The sequence below is a fragment of the Stenella coeruleoalba genome (assembly GCF_951394435.1).
Source record: "Stenella coeruleoalba genome assembly, chromosome: 5".
Lineage (NCBI taxonomy): Eukaryota > Metazoa > Chordata > Mammalia > Artiodactyla > Delphinidae > Stenella > Stenella coeruleoalba.
This window is the reverse complement of record NC_137150.1, coordinates 61,670,532-61,686,251: the sequence shown is the minus strand read 5'-3', so window position 1 is coordinate 61,686,251 and position 15,720 is coordinate 61,670,532. Positions and strand designations below refer to the sequence as shown.

The 15,720-nt window shown below is 39.1% G+C and overlaps 1 protein-coding gene across 6 annotated transcripts in view; it reads left to right on the top strand.

Annotated features, from left to right (window-relative positions):
- The window catches only part of ABCC5 (ATP binding cassette subfamily C member 5), an 88,482-nt gene that overhangs the window by 11,443 nt on the left and 61,319 nt on the right, over positions 1-15,720 (top strand). The window lies entirely within an intron of this gene.

The following is a 15,720-nucleotide window of genomic DNA, read 5'->3' as shown; positions in this document are numbered from 1 at the left end:
CAGACTGCCCAAATCTTCACCTTTGCCTTTGCTTCCCACCATTGTCAGCGGCTCCAGTCTGCTCTGCGGTACAGGAGTCACATGTTGGACCCACTAATGTCTTATTCTAGGCATTTAACATGGGCTCACACGGTACTTACTGATCACTGAAGGGAGTTTCATTTACAAATTATATTTTGGCTTTTTTAAGCTAAAGCCTGAAAATCTTGAAGGGATTTTGTCAAATGCAAATGACCAGCATCCTACCGTCTACATCAGTGGTTCTCAGTTCAGGCTGCGTATTAAAATCACTTGAAGAGCGTTAAAAAAAAATACCAATGTTCCAGACCCATTAAACCAGTCTCTGGGGTCAGGCTCAGGCATCCATGTTGTTTAAAAGCTGCCCTGGTGATCCTAATGTGTCAGCAGCACTGAGAACCTCTGCCTTAGATCTCATGGAATAAAGTCTCTTCTGTCCCCTCAACCAATGGGGCTCCAATCCCTTCTGTGATTTATTTTCAGTTTAGTCCTTTGAAACCTTATCATTATAATAACAAAGTTAATCTCACACCCCAGTGTAATAGGAACTTTAGAAAAGTTCCTTGGAATTTAGCTTATGAAACAATTGAAAGCCCTCAAATTTCTCCGGATTCTGGGGCAATGCTAGGTTATGAGCTGCGGAAAAATACCTGTTTCACCGTGATGGTGGTAAGTTATATCCATTGGTTTTACATATTTACACTTGTGAATTGTAATAGCTTATCCTCAGCATGAGGGTAATACAGCCTAGTTACAGATTAGTGAGCTGGGGTACAAGTCAATTCATAGCTGCTGAGCAATAGGGCTGAAGTTAGCAGGTTCCCTGACTTTGAATGAATAGTGAGCCCTTTCTATTATATTCTGCTTCCTTCCTGTGAAGATTACGTTCTAGAATTTCGCCGTCCCTTGACTGAAGTGACCGCTGTTTGGAAGTTTTTAAGGGAAATGCTAGAGCCGGTCAGAATCATGTTAATAACCCACTGGAATAAGGAAGTGCTGAGAATTGGGAGGGGAAATGTCCTTTGTAGTGTTAACTTGTCGGGGAGAGGGAGAATTGGGGACGCCTGGAGTCAGCTGTTCCTGGGAGGGTATCAGCTTTTTCATTTCTTTTTTAATTTAAAAGAAAATTTAACTTATTTAATTGTTAACATTTTGAGTCTCTTGAAAACTGTATTTGACAGTGTAACAGTTCCTCTTAAAAGTTTGTCTTTCTAAATGTTTGCCGTAAAGGCAGCTGTGGGGCTGGGACACCTGCAGAAAAGCTTTTACTTGGGCCAGAAGGGTTTATGAGAAGAGGCTACCCACTCTGTATTTGTGAATTAAGGAGAGGGTAGGAAGAATATGCTGTAGAGTCTGAGGCCTGTCTGTTCTGATTGTGCCCCAAGTGCGGCTTTCCTTGTGGGGCGGGCCAGATGGGAATATTGCAGCCTTTAATACCCTTGGAAGCTGAGAGGTGCCTCTGGTTGATTCCTCAGCCTCCAGGCTTAGCAAGGCTACCTTGCTGTTGTCCTGCTGTTGGGAAAGGATTGTTTAGCCTGGGGAATGATTGCTGGCCCCTGGTATCTTGTCCCAGGGGCCTCCACGCAGGGGGAAGCCCGTGGTTGCCTTGTCAGCAGACATTCCGCTCTGGCAGCCTGTTAAAATGAGATGGGACAAACTAGATAAGCGGAAGCCATGTGGTGTGATAGTGAGAGCTAATTATCCCAGCCCTGGGGATGGTCTTAGTGCACAGAGGATGGAGGGCTGTTGTGAAAACCTCTCTGTTTGCTTATGGATCAAAGTTCCTTGTTTCCCTCACGGGATGGGCAGGTAAATGACTCTGTGTTTCCCTGACCTTTGTTTGAACCATGGCAGAATCTAAATTTCATTGTCCCCTTTTAGTTCCCCACTGTCCCTGCCCTGCTCCATCCCCATCACCTTGGTAGGAAAAAAAAATGCTCATGTCTCCTAGCCACAGTCCTCAGGAAGATACAAATGGCAGCAGTATTTCCTTGTTTAATGTTTTCTCAACTCCTGGATCAAGCAGTATTTTTCCCCTTGGAATGAATCAACTGCTGCGGACACCTTCTGTGGCCGCAACATCTGGCCATGGAGAGACCTTCAGTCTGCAGTGCCCCGTAAGAGAAGTAAAGAGAAATGAGTGCCCTCATCTCGTCGCAGGAGAAGCCTTAAAAAGTTACTTCTAAAATTGATTTAAAGCATTGTAACGTAAAAAACAAATAGGCCTCATAAAACACATTCCCCTGGATCATCATACATCAAGTACTAGCCGTGTTAGCTGTTTAGCTAGGGCTACCTTAGCACTACTGACATTTGGGGGCCAGATAATTCTTTGTTGTGGGGGCCTGTTCTGTGCATGGTAGGATGTTCAGCAGCATCCCTGGCCTCTACCCACTGAACGCACAGTTGTGCCAACCAAAAATGTCTGCAAACATTGCCAAATATCCCCTGGGCAAGCAAAATCACCCTCAACTGAAAACTACTGGACTACGCTATCCAATACTGTAGTCACCAGCCACATGTAGCTATTGGACATTTGGAATGTGGCATGTCTGAATTGAGATGTTCTGTATATATAAAACACACACCAGGGCTTCCCTCGTGGCACAGTGGTTAAGAATCCACCTGCCAATGCAGGGGACACGGGTTCGAGCTCTGGTCTGGGAAGATACCACATGTTGTGGAGCAACTAAGCCCGTGCGCCACAACTAATGAGCCTGCACTCTAGAGCCCGCGAGCCACAACTACTGAGCCTGCATGCCACAATTACTGAAGCCCACGCGCCTAGAGCCCATGCTCCGCATCAAGAGAAGCTACCGGGGCTTCCCTGGTGGCGCAGTGGTTGGGAGTCCGCCTGCCGATGCAGGGGGCACGGGTTCGTGCCCCGGTCCGGGAAGATCCCACATGCTGTGGAGCTGCTGTGCCCGTGAGCCACGGCCGCTGAGCCTGCGCGTCCGGAGCCTGTGCTCCGCAACGGGAGAAAATAAACATAACATTGTAAATCAACTATTCTTCAATAAAATAAATTTAAAAAAAAAAAAAAAAAAAAAAAAAAAAAAAAAGAGAAGCTACCGCAATGAGAAGCCCGCGCACCGCAATGAAGCGTAGCCCCCTCTCGCTGCAACTAGAGAAATCCCGTGCACAGCAACAAAGACCCAACACAGCCAAAAATAGATAAATAAAGTAAATTTTAAAAAAACTTAATAAAAAACACACACCAGACTTCAAAGACTTAGAACCAAAAAAAGAATATAAAATATCTCATTAATAATTTTTATTGATTACATGTTTAAAAGATAGTATTTTGTATATATTGGGTTAAATAATGTATATTATTATAATTAATTTCTCCTGTTTCTTTTTACTTTTTAAATGTGGCTGCTAGAAACATTTAAATTACATTTGTGGCTTGTATTTTATTTCCGTTAAGCAGCACTGCACTGGAGTGTTGCTCTACTGTAGTTTAGCCATTAATCTTCTATTAGGCATTTAGTTCCCAGTAAACCATTGGGTTTAAATGATTTTTTTTGTTTGGAAAATTTTCCTTCCTATAATAATACTATGGAGACAAAGCATATGTAAAGTGTTACATATGACCAGTTTGTTCCCCTGAGTACCTGCCAGTGACATTAAAAAATTGGGTCAAGGTTCAGATGATATGTGGTTGTCTTACATTTCCCTCCTTCTCGGGTTGGATTTTATCTCTATTTCTATTAAGGTATATATAGTTGTATCTTAAAATTTAATTTTAATTTCTTGATTGGTAACATTGAATTCAGAAGCTGAGAGAAGCTTCTGAACCAATTTAATAGATTATTCTGGATTTTGACCTTTTATAAATACTAGAATGTAACCTGCATTAAGGCAGTGATTTCGAGGTGCAAGTCTGTTTTTTCACTCCTGTGTCCCCAGCACCCAGAGCTGTGCCTGGCGTGTAGTCCCCTCAATAAATACTTGCTGAATGAATGGATAAAACATGTTTTTCAGTAAAAGCTGACTGTTCAAAATATATTATTATATTAGTTACCTGGTCACTCCTTTAGCTGTATTCCCTTCCCCTTAATGCTAATTTCATTATGCAAAAAGTTTTCCTTTTTATATTTTAAGCCATCCATCTTGCCTTTGATAAGTTTCAGGCTTTGGGGGGAAATGGAGACTATTTCCTTCCCTAGGTGGCTAAATATGCTGTTTAATTCTCTTCTATTTATTTCATCATTTTAATGTAACTTTTGGGGTTAATTCCAGATGGATTAATGTATGGTGTGAAACCTGGATCTCAGTTCATCTCCAATCTGTTTGTATTTGTCCCAATGATATTCACTCAATTGTATTTCCCTACCGTGTTATATTATTTATGCGTTCATATAATAGGCCCATATAGCTTAAATATATTAAGTCATTTTTCTTGGTTCATTTCTTTTTTTTTTTTTTTTTTTTGCGGTACGTGGGCCTCTCACTGTCGTGGCCTCTCCCGTTGCGGAGCACAGGCTCCGGATGCGCAGGCTCAGCGGCCATGGCGCACGGGCCCAGCCGCTCTGCGGCATGTGGGATCTTCCCGGACCGGGGCACGAACCCGTGTCCCCTGCATCAGCAGGCGGACTCTCAACCACTGCGCCACCAGGGAAGCCCCATTTCTATTTTTAATCCACTCAATCTTAGAACGTGGTAACTCACGTTACAGAATGTTAATATGGTAGGTTAAATTCGTTTTTACTTTAGATAGACATTTTTCCCCCTGGCTTGCTTGGCCAGGTATGCTTTTTTGGGAAGCCTAGAAAGAAAGAGAAGTTAGGCGTCCAACCAAACAGTTACAAGTATAAGACATCTATGCAGTTACTGGCAGGGTAGTATAAAGATGCTTTTATTTTATTTTTAAATATCAGTCCATAATGTATTCATCATTTAGCATCTACTCATCTTTGGTTGAAAAACAACCAGGAAGTGGAGTTTTGCAATTGAGTAAAATAGTCTATTTATATTCTAGTGTTCTAATCATGTACTTGTGCCTTTGACTGTGGAAATTACCATTTGCTTATAATGAGGTTAGTTAGCAGAGTCATAGTTTATTTTAATCTGATACTCACCCTGGGGAAGAGAGGAGAGCTGGCTGTCTATAAAGACACATCTGAGGTCATCTTGTACAGTGATGAGTTATTTGCTTGTTTTTTCTTGGAGTGGCACAGAGCATAGTGATTAAGAGCCTCAACTCTGGAGCCTGGATTCGATCTCTGCTTTTAAAGATCTCTTCAAATCTTTGCTGCTACTTCACAGTTTCCTCAGATGTAAAACAGGGGAAATAAGAGTATCTACCTCATAGGGTAGTTATGAGAATTATAAGAGTTAGTATCTGTAAAACATTTAAAACAATGCCTGGCACATAGTAAATGCTATGTTGGTTTATTATTAGTTCATTTGCCCAAATTTTCCCATCACCTTCAAGTAAGCAGTTTGCCTTTACAGATACATGCTAGTCATGAGATCGGGCTATAAACAAAGAAGATTGCCCTAACTTCCTCTGTTTCTTGCTAATGTCCCAGAGTAGGTGGGATAGAGGCAGGCTCAGGTCAACAAAATAGAACTGAAAGTACTAAAACTAAGAGCAATTCTCTTTTGCAATAGTACTGGAGTACATATCTTATAATAAGGTTAATTAAACAAACTGGATGGATGTCTAGTTGCTTCGAGCTACACTCTTTAATCCTGTAATCCCACTGTTGGAATTTATCCTAAGTAATCCAGAAAGAGAAAAATAAACTGTAATTGTTTGTTATACAATTAATAATAAGCAAAAGAGCAGAGAAATTAAACAGAAGTGGATCGGTTAAGAAGATTTCTTAGTGGTATGTCATGCAGTTTTACATGATAATAATGCAGATTGTGGGGCAACATGGAGATGTTCTGGTTGCCATTTGAATAATAGGTGCCAGGCTCTGTACTGTGCCAGGGGCAAGGGGTGCAAACAAGAGTTAGTCAGCCTGCCCTCCAGGAGTTCTTAGTAGAAGCATCCTATTGCAGTGACACAGTGCAGGGAAGACATAGGAGGAGGGAAATAAATTCCCTAATCTTGAAAGAGTCAGGGAAAGCTAAAGGAAAGAGGAATAGTTAAGATAGGCTGTATGATGTATCAGATGGATAAATTGGTGTATAGTTTATATATTAAATGTTTGTTATATACCCAATACTTTGCTAAGCACTTTTCATTATCCCATTAATTCTTCTCAACACTTTGTGGTAGGTGCATGTACCATTGTAAAAATGAGGAAATTGAAGCTTAAAGTGGCTAGGTAACATGCAGAAAGTTGGTGGCAGAATCAGCCTGTGAGCCCGTGTCTGTCTTCTGAAATCCATGTGCAAAACCATTATACTTCACAGTGGCCTCCAACTATGGGAAAATTCTGCCTAAGGAGTATGAATACTTTAAGACCGTAGAGAACATAGTCTTATTGGAGTAAGGGGATTTTCTCTTGATTTTCTTGATTGTGTTATTTTATCATTCAAAAGCTAAACACCTGTTGCTTACTGTTTTGAGAGTCGTGTCACTGAAGGAGCTAGGTGCAAATATGGAGCAGGACTGTTTCAAAACAGAGCATCCTGCATGAATCTTCTTATCTCCATCAGATATTTCACTGTCCTTATATGGGCAGTGAGTAAGCTATGACAGCAAGATTGACAGTTTGGGAAGCAGTTTAGGAAAGAATAGCAAAAATACGATGAGACTTGGAAAGTGGGTTGCTTAGAATGGCAACTTTTGATTGTCTTAGATCAACGATATAGACTTCTCCATACCTTTACTGTGTTCATTCTTACTCCATGTTTTATTATTCTATGAAAATTTGAGAATTAGTTCAACCACTTTTTCAACCACTTCTATGGGAGTTTTTCTTTGTCAGAATAAAATTATACTGAGTGCCTTGTTCTAAAATCAAAAACATTGCAAGAGTCCTCAGTCTCTGATATGTTACAGGCATTTGATAATGCTTGTATAGTACTCATGATATGCCTTTGGGAATGAAACCTTGCCTGCCTGCTCTCATCTGAGTCTTTTTAGAGAGCCTTTGAATTTGGCATTCTCCAATAAGGGAAGTAACTTACTACCAGGGGGTCGTGGAACATGACATCATGTATATAGTCAAAGGAACAAAACTCATGCAATAAGACGATTTTGTTTGTTGTCAACCATTCACTTTTCTATTCGTAGGTTTTGATGAAAATTGTAACTAGGCATTTTAGAGATGAATAAAATGAAATTAGTGTACTACAAAGATAGAAATTAGAATATTTTTTATTCCCAGCATCTGGGACAGTCTTGTACATAGGTGCTTAGTAAGTTATTTGTTGAAAGAATAAATGAAGATGTGAAGATTTTAGTTTTCTCTTAATGCTACTATGTCATTCTTATGTGAGAATACTAATGGATGGCATACCAAGTTTTCCTTCTCTGGTGCCGTAACGTCAAAAGATGTTTATAAAACTCTCCTCAATCTTGAACTTGGTTCTCCTGGAAAGGTAAAAGAACTAGAATGGCTAAACCAGTTTTGTAAAGGATGAATAAAGTTGGAGATATCACACTATGCTATTTTAAGACTTACTAAATAGCTACAGTAATCAAGTTAATGGTATCAGTGAAGGGATAGACAAATAGGTCAATGGAATAGAGTCCTGAAATCGACCCATACAAGTATGGCCAACTCATTTTTACATAGGTGCAAAAGCAACTTAATGGAGAGATGAATCTTCAACAAATGGTGTTGGAACATTGGACAGCTATAGTCAAAAAAATGAGCCTTTGCCTAAATTTTATACCTTATATAAAAATTAATCAAAAAATTAATCAGGATGGATCACAGAACAAAATTTAAAACTATAAAACTTTTAGAAAAAAACGTAGAAAATATTCATGACCTGGGGTTAGAGCTAAGAGTTCTTAGACATGACACTAAATGCCCAATCCTTAAAAGAAAAAAATCAACAAATTAAACTTGATCAAAATATAAAACTTTTGCTCCATGAAATGACCCTATTAAGAGAGAAAATACTTTCAAATCATCTGACAAAGGACTTGAATCCATAATAGATAAAGGACTCTCTAAATGCAACACTAAGAATAACAATCCATTTAGAAAATGGGCAAAAGACTTAAACAGACACTTCACCCAAAAGGATGTATGAGTGGCAAATAAGAATAGGAAAAGATGTTAAACATCATTAACCATTAGGGTAGTGAAATTAAAATCATGATGAAACACTAAACCACACCTGTTCAGGTGGCTAATATAAAAAATAACGACAATACCAGGCAGTGACGAGTATGTGGAGAAACTGGATCTCTCATAGATTGCTGGTAGGAATCTGAAATGAGACTGTGACAAAGTAATTTCAGTGACAACTAATGTTTGAATCATAAGTAATGTCAAGTCACTTTATATAGTTCTCACGCTATCAAAACTTGAAATAAGAAGTGGGGTCCCCATTCCCTTAAAGATTTGTAGTTTATATATTTTCTGAGCTTAAATTACAGTTCCAGCAGTGTGTTTCAGAACCTCAGTGAAGTACAAAGGAAATTTCCATATTTCAAGATCCATTCATTTTATTTTATTTAATTTTTAAATTTTTAAAAATTGAGGTCTGGGGCTTCCCTGGTGGCACAGTGGCTGAGAGTCCGCCTGCTGATGCAGGGGATGAGGGTTCGTGCCCCGGGCTGGGAGGATCCCAAATGCCGTGGAGCGGCTGGGCCCGTGAGCCATGGCCGCTGAGCCTGCACATCCGGAGCCTGTGCTCCACAACGGGAGAGGCCACAACAGTGAGAGGCCCGCGTAAAGCAAAAAAAAAAAAAAAAAAAAAATTGAGATATAGTTGATTTACAATGTTATATTAGTTTTTTTTTTAATCTATTTATTTATTTGGTTGTACCAGCTCTTAGTTGTGGCAGGCGGGCTCCTTAGTTGTGGCTCACAAGCTCCTTAGTTGCAGCTCTCCAGCTCCTTAGCTGAGGCACGCGGTCTCCTTAGTTGTGGCATGCAAACTCTTAGTTGCGGCATGCATGTGGGATCTAGTTCCCTGACCAGGGATCAAACCCGGGCCTCCTACATTGGAAGTGCAGAGTCTTATCCACTGCACCACCAGGGAAGTCCCTACAATGTTATAATAGTTTCAGGCATACAACATAGGGATTCAAAATTTTTATAGATTATACTCCATTTGTAGTTATTATAAAATATTGACTATATTCCCTGTGCTGTGCAATCTATCCTTGTAGCTTATTTATTTTTTACATAGTAGTTTGTACCACTTAATCCCCTTCCTGTATCTTGCCTTTCCCCCTTCCCCTCTCCCCACTGATAACCACTAGTTTGTTCTGAGTCTCTTTCTTTTTCTTTTCTTTTCTTTTTTTTTTGCCGTACGCGGGCCTCGCACCGTCGCGGCCTCTCCCGTTGCGGAGCACAGGCTCCGGACGCGCAGGCTCAGCGGCCATGGCCCACGGGCCCAGCCGCTGCGCGGCATGTGGGATCTTCCTGGACCGGGGCACGAACCCGTGTCCCCCACATCGGCAGGCGGACTCTCAACCACTGCGCCACCAGGGAAGCCGGAGTCTCTTTCTTTCTGTTATATTCACTAGTTTGTTTTAATTTTTAGATTCTACATGTAAATGATAACATACTATTTGTCTTTCTCTGACAAACTTCACTAAGCATAATACCCTCCAGGTCCATCCATGTTGTTATAAATGGCAAAATTTCATTCCTTTTTATGGCTGAGTAGTATTCCATTGTATGTATATGTATGTGTGTGTATACATATGTATGTATATACACACCATGTCTTTATCCATTCATCTGTCGATGAACACTTAAGTTGCTTTCAGATCTTGGCAATTGTAAATAATGGTGCTATGAACATTGGGGTACATGTATCTTTTTGAATTAGTGTTTTTGTTTTCTTCAAATATATACCCAGGAGTGGGATTGCTGGATCATATGGTAATTCTATTTTTAGTTTTTTGAGGAACCTTCTTAACTGTTTTCCACAGTGGCTGCACCAATTTACATTATCATCAACAGTGTACAGGGTTCCCTTTTCTCCACATCCTTGCCAACTAATGTTATTTGTGGTCTTTTTGATGATAGCCATTCTTACAGGTGTGAGGTGATAACTCATTGTGGTTTTCATTTACACTTCTCTGATGATTAGCAATGTTGAGCTATTGCCTATTGTCCATCTGTATGTCTTCTTTGGAAAAATGTCTATTCAGGTCTTCTGCCTACTTTTTAATTGGGTTGTTTGTTTTTTTGATACTGAGTTGTATGAGCAGTTTATATATTTTGGATATTAACCTCCTATTGGTCATATCATTTGCAAATATTTTCTCCCATTCAGTAGATTGTCTCCTTTGCTGTGAGAAAGCTTTTAGGTTTAATTAGGTCCCATTTGTTTATTTGTGCTTTTGTTTCCTTTGCCTTTGGAGACAGATCCAAGAAAATATTGCTACGATTTATGTCAAAGAGTGTTCTGCCTATGTTTTCTTTTAGGAGTTTTATGGTTTCTTGTCTTACATTTAGATCTTTAATCCATGTTTTAGTTTATTTTTGTAAATGTTCTCATTTTATTCTTTTACGTGTAGCTGCCTAGTTTTCCCAACACCATTTATTGAAGAGACTGTCTTTTCTCCATTGTATATTCTTGCCTCCTTTGTGGTAGATTAATTGAAAAGATCCATTCATTTTAGAAATAGGTAGTAATGAGGGATTTCCTTGGTGGCACAGTGGTTAAGAATCTGCCTGCCAATGCAGGGGACACGGGTTCCATCCCTGGTCCGGGAAGATCCCACATGCCGTGGAGCAACTAAGCCCGTGTGCCACGACTACTGAGGCTGCTCTCTAGAGCCCGTGAGCCACAACTACTGAACCCGCATACCACAATTACTGAAGCCCGCGCGCCTAGAGCCCGTGCTCCACAACAAGAGAAGCCACCGCAATGAGAAGCCCGTGCACTGCAACGAAGAATATCCCCGAGCACCGCAACAAAGAGTAGCCCCCTCTCGCCGCAACTAGAGAAAGCCCGTGCACAGCAACCAAGACCCAACGCAGCCATAAATAAATAAATAAATTTATTGAAAAAAAAGAGATAGTGGCGATTATTGCGTAACATTGTGAATATAAGTAATGCCCCTGAATGGTACACTTAAAAATGGTAAATACACTTAAAAATGGTAAAAATGTCAATTTTTATATTGCATGTATTTTGCCACACACACAAAAATAGTCCACTAAATTTTGCCATTCAGTGACTTCCACCTAACTTTGAATTGGAAGTGACAAATCTGCAATGTAATGATATGATAAAGGCAAATGTCAAGAGGGAAATCTAATAGAATCCTATGATGCCTACCAAGAGATTAGTACGCTCAACTAAAATCATATACTCATGGATTGATTCAGTATTTGGCTGTACCTATCTGTGTGAAAAGAGGTTTTCAAAGATGAAATTATAATATCTTGTTACAAATCAGCATTAACGATGAATTTACAATCAATTTTGATGAAAAGGGAAAACTATTTTTTAAAATTTTATTGAAGTGTAGTTGATTTACAATGTGTGTTAATTTCTGCTGTACAGCAAAGTGACTCAGTTTTACATATATATTCTTTTTTGTATTCTTTTCATTATGGTTTATCACAGGATATTGAATGTAGTTCCCTGTGCTATACAATAGGACCTTGTTGTTTATCCATCCTGTATATAATAGTTTGCATCTGCTAACCCCAAACTCCCAATCCATTCCTCCCCTCTCCCCCCTTGGCAACCGCAAGTCTGTTCTCTATGTCTGTGAGACTGTTTCTGTTTCGTAAATACGTTAATTTGTCATATTTTAGATTCTACATATAAGTGATATCATATGGTATTTGTCTTTTTCTTTCTGACTTACTTCACTTAGTATGATAATCTCCAGGTCCATCCATGTTGCTGCAAATGGCATTGTTTCATTCTTTTTAATGACTGAATAATATTCCATTGTGTATATATACCACATCTTCTTTATCCATTCATCTGTCGATTGACATTTAGGTTGCTTTCATGTCTTGGCTATTGTAAATAGTGCTGCTGTGAACACTGGGATGCATGTATCTTTTTGAATTATAGTTTTGTGTGGGTGTATGCCCAGGAGTGGGATTGCTGGATCATATGGCAACTCTATTTTTAGTGTTTTGAGGAACCTCCATACTGTTTTCCATTGTGGCTGCACCAATTTACATTCCCACCAATAGTATAAGAGGTTCCCTTTTCTCCACACTCTCTCTAGCATTTATTATTTTTAAACTTTTTAATGATGGCCATTTTTACAAGTGTGAGATGATAACTCATTGTACAATAGTTTTGATTTGCATTTCTCTAATAATTAGTGATGATGAGCATCTTTTCATGTGCCTATTGGCCACCTGTATGTCTTCTTTGGAGAATTGTCTATTTAGATCTTCTGCACATTTTTCAGTTGGATTGTTTGTTTTTTTGTTATTGAATTGTATGAGCTGTTTGTATATTTTGGAAATTAAGCCCTTGTCAGTCGCATCATTTGCAAATATTTTCTCCCAGTCCATAGGTTGTCTTTTCATTTTGTTTATAGTTTCCTTTGTTGTGCAAAAGCTTATAAGTTTGATTAGATCCCATTTGTTTATTTTTGCTATCATTTCTATTGCCTTGGGTGACTGACTTAAGAAAACATTTGTATGTTTTATGTCAGAAAATGTTTTGCCTATGTTCCCTTCTAGGGGTTTTATGGTGTCTTGTCTTACATTTAAGTCTTTAAGCCATTTTGAGTTTATTTTTGTGTATGGTGTGAGGGTGTGTTCTACTTTCATTGATTTACATGTGGCTGTCCAACTTTCCCAACACTACTTGCTGAAGAGACTGTCTTTTCCCCATTGTATATTCTTGCCTCCTTTGTCAAAGATTAATTGACCATAGGTGTATGGGTTTATTTCTGGGCTCTCTGTTTTGTTCCACTGATGTGTATGTCTGGCTTTGTGCCAATACCACACTGTGTTTTATTTTTTTTTTTTGTGGTACACGGGCCTCTCACTGTTGTGCCCTCTCCCGTTGCAGAGCACAGGCTCCGGATGCGCAGGCTCAGCGGCCATGGCTCACAGGCCCAGCCGCTCCGCAGCATGTGGGATCTTCCCGGACCGGGGCACGAACCTGTGTCCCCTGCATCAGCAGGTGGACTCCCAACCACTGTGCCACCAGGGAAGCCCCACACTGTTTTGATTACTGTAGCTTTGTAGTATTGTCTGAAGTCTGGAAGGGTTATGCCTCCTCCATTGTTCTTTTTCCTCAGGATTGCTTTGGCAATTCTAGGTCTTTTATGGTTACATACAAATTTTAGGATTATTTGTTCTAGTTGTGTGAAAAATGTCATGGATAATTTGATAGGGATCACATTAAATCTGTAGATTGCTTTGGGTAGTATGGCCATTTTAACAATATTAATTCTTCCAATCCAAGAGCATGGGATATCTCTCCATTTCTTTGAATCATCTTCAATTTCCTTTGTTAATGTTTTATAGTTCTCAGTATATAAGTCTTTCACCTCCTTGGTGAGGTTTATTCCTAAGTATTTTATTTTTTTGATGTGATTTTAAAAGGGACTATTTGTTTGCATTCCCTTTCTGATAGTTCATCGTTAGTATAAAGAAATGTAACCAAGGGAAAACTATTTTAAACCCCAGTTAAGTGAAATGTTATTCCCTCATAAAAGAATTTCATTCTTCTCATTAGTAGACCTGTACCACCAAAAAAATTGTACTCAATTAGTATTACTATATTTTGAATTTTGGCAATAAACATTTGGTAGAAATTTATTTTCTTTTGTAACATAAGTACCTACATAATATCCTCTATTTTGTCTCTTGGCCCACAAAGCCTAAAATATTTACTAGCTGGACCTTTACAGAAAATTTTGCCAACCCCTACCTTAGAGCACTGATGTTTCACTTTTTGTTCTTTTCTAATATATGCTTTGAAAGCCTTCACAATTTCTCTCTGTGCTCCACTTTAGCTGCATCCCACAGATTTTGATGTGTTACAATTTCTTATTATTTAGCTCAGAATATATATACTAATTTCGACTTGATGTCTTCTTTAACTCGTATTATTTAGAAGTGTGTTGCAATTTTTAGATATTTGGAGATTTTCATGTTATCTTTGTTACTGACTTCTAATTGAATTCCCTCGTGGTCAGAGTACATACACTGTGATATCAGTCTTTTGAAATGTGTTACGGTTTGCCTTGTGACCCAGCATATAGTTCATTTAGGGCAGCTATCCAGTGTGTGCTTGAAATGGTATTATTTTAATTTTTGTCTTCTTTTGAAGCTTAGAACATCCAAATAAGGCTGGTCCTTGTCACCTTCTGTACCTACTCTGTACGTATTCTCAGTTTCTACTCCCTTATAGAGAATATGTTTGTATTTTTAGTGTGTCTTTCTGCTTTCTCAATCCAATGGTTTTCTTTTTTTCCCCTTGTGGTTATGGGCAGCTTAAAGGTTAAATAAATATTAAGTAAACGAAACAAAACAAAACAACCTTTGTTGTGTACTTGAATCTCAGTAGACTTAAGTTCATTTTTAGGTGCCATAAATAAGTGTTCACCTAATAACTAAGGACTTTATATGAGTTCATTCTTTTCTTGGTGTTGACTCCTTTGTCACGTTTTGTTGTTATTCTCTTGAAGGTAGACTTTGTTTTGAAGTTTGCCTTGCCTTTGACAAAAGGGAAAAAATGCTTCCCAGTTGCTGTGTACTTGCCTGATACTAAGCAGTGACTTATCTGAAGATTCATAAGTGTGCTGTGAACTAAAGCTATTGTATTTGAGGAGAGAGCCACATAGGCATGCAGGTGACCCCCAGGCACAAATCCTTAATATTTGAGTTGCCTCTGTTTTGTGTGTAAAAGAGGTGGTGTGTCAAAATAGAGACTCCACTTCGTGTGAGGCACAGTGTGTTAGGTGCTGCACCACTTAACTTTTTCTTGATCTGGGGATCTATTCTTTCTTGCTAGTTCACAATAGTTGCTGGAAATATTTGTGAGAATGTGAGAAAAGCATAAGGTCCTTATCATCCTTACTTGAGGAAAAGAATGCTTATGTTTCTGCAACAGTAACTGCACAAGTAACTTTGGTTGATAAACAACAAGATCCTACTGTATAGCACAGGGAACTATATTCAATATCCTGGGATAAACCATAATGGAAAAGAATATGAAAAAGAATATATATATATGTATAACTGAATCACTTTGCTGTACAGCAGAAATTAACACAACATTGTAAATCAACTATACTTCAATAAACTTTTTAAAAAATTAAGTGACTTTGGGATACTTTTAGAGTAAACGGGCGTAGACGTGTCCAGATTTTTGGTCCACCCTCTTCTGCCACAGTCAGACTTTGAATTATACGCATTTTTGTTAATATGATTAATTGGTACTTGTAAACTTTATAGTAAAATATGTATAACTTTGTATTTCCACCCATGAGACTCTCTGCTTCATGCTGCAGAAGTCTGGGTAGGAGCTCTTTAGCGGGGCAGCCAGGGTGAGAGCCTCGCTTCTGCTCTCCCTGTTGCTGATAAGAGAGAGAGAGGAGGCATGTGTGCATCCTGGCTTTTTCTGCATGACAGGGCTGATAAGGCGGGAGTGGGGGGGGATTGT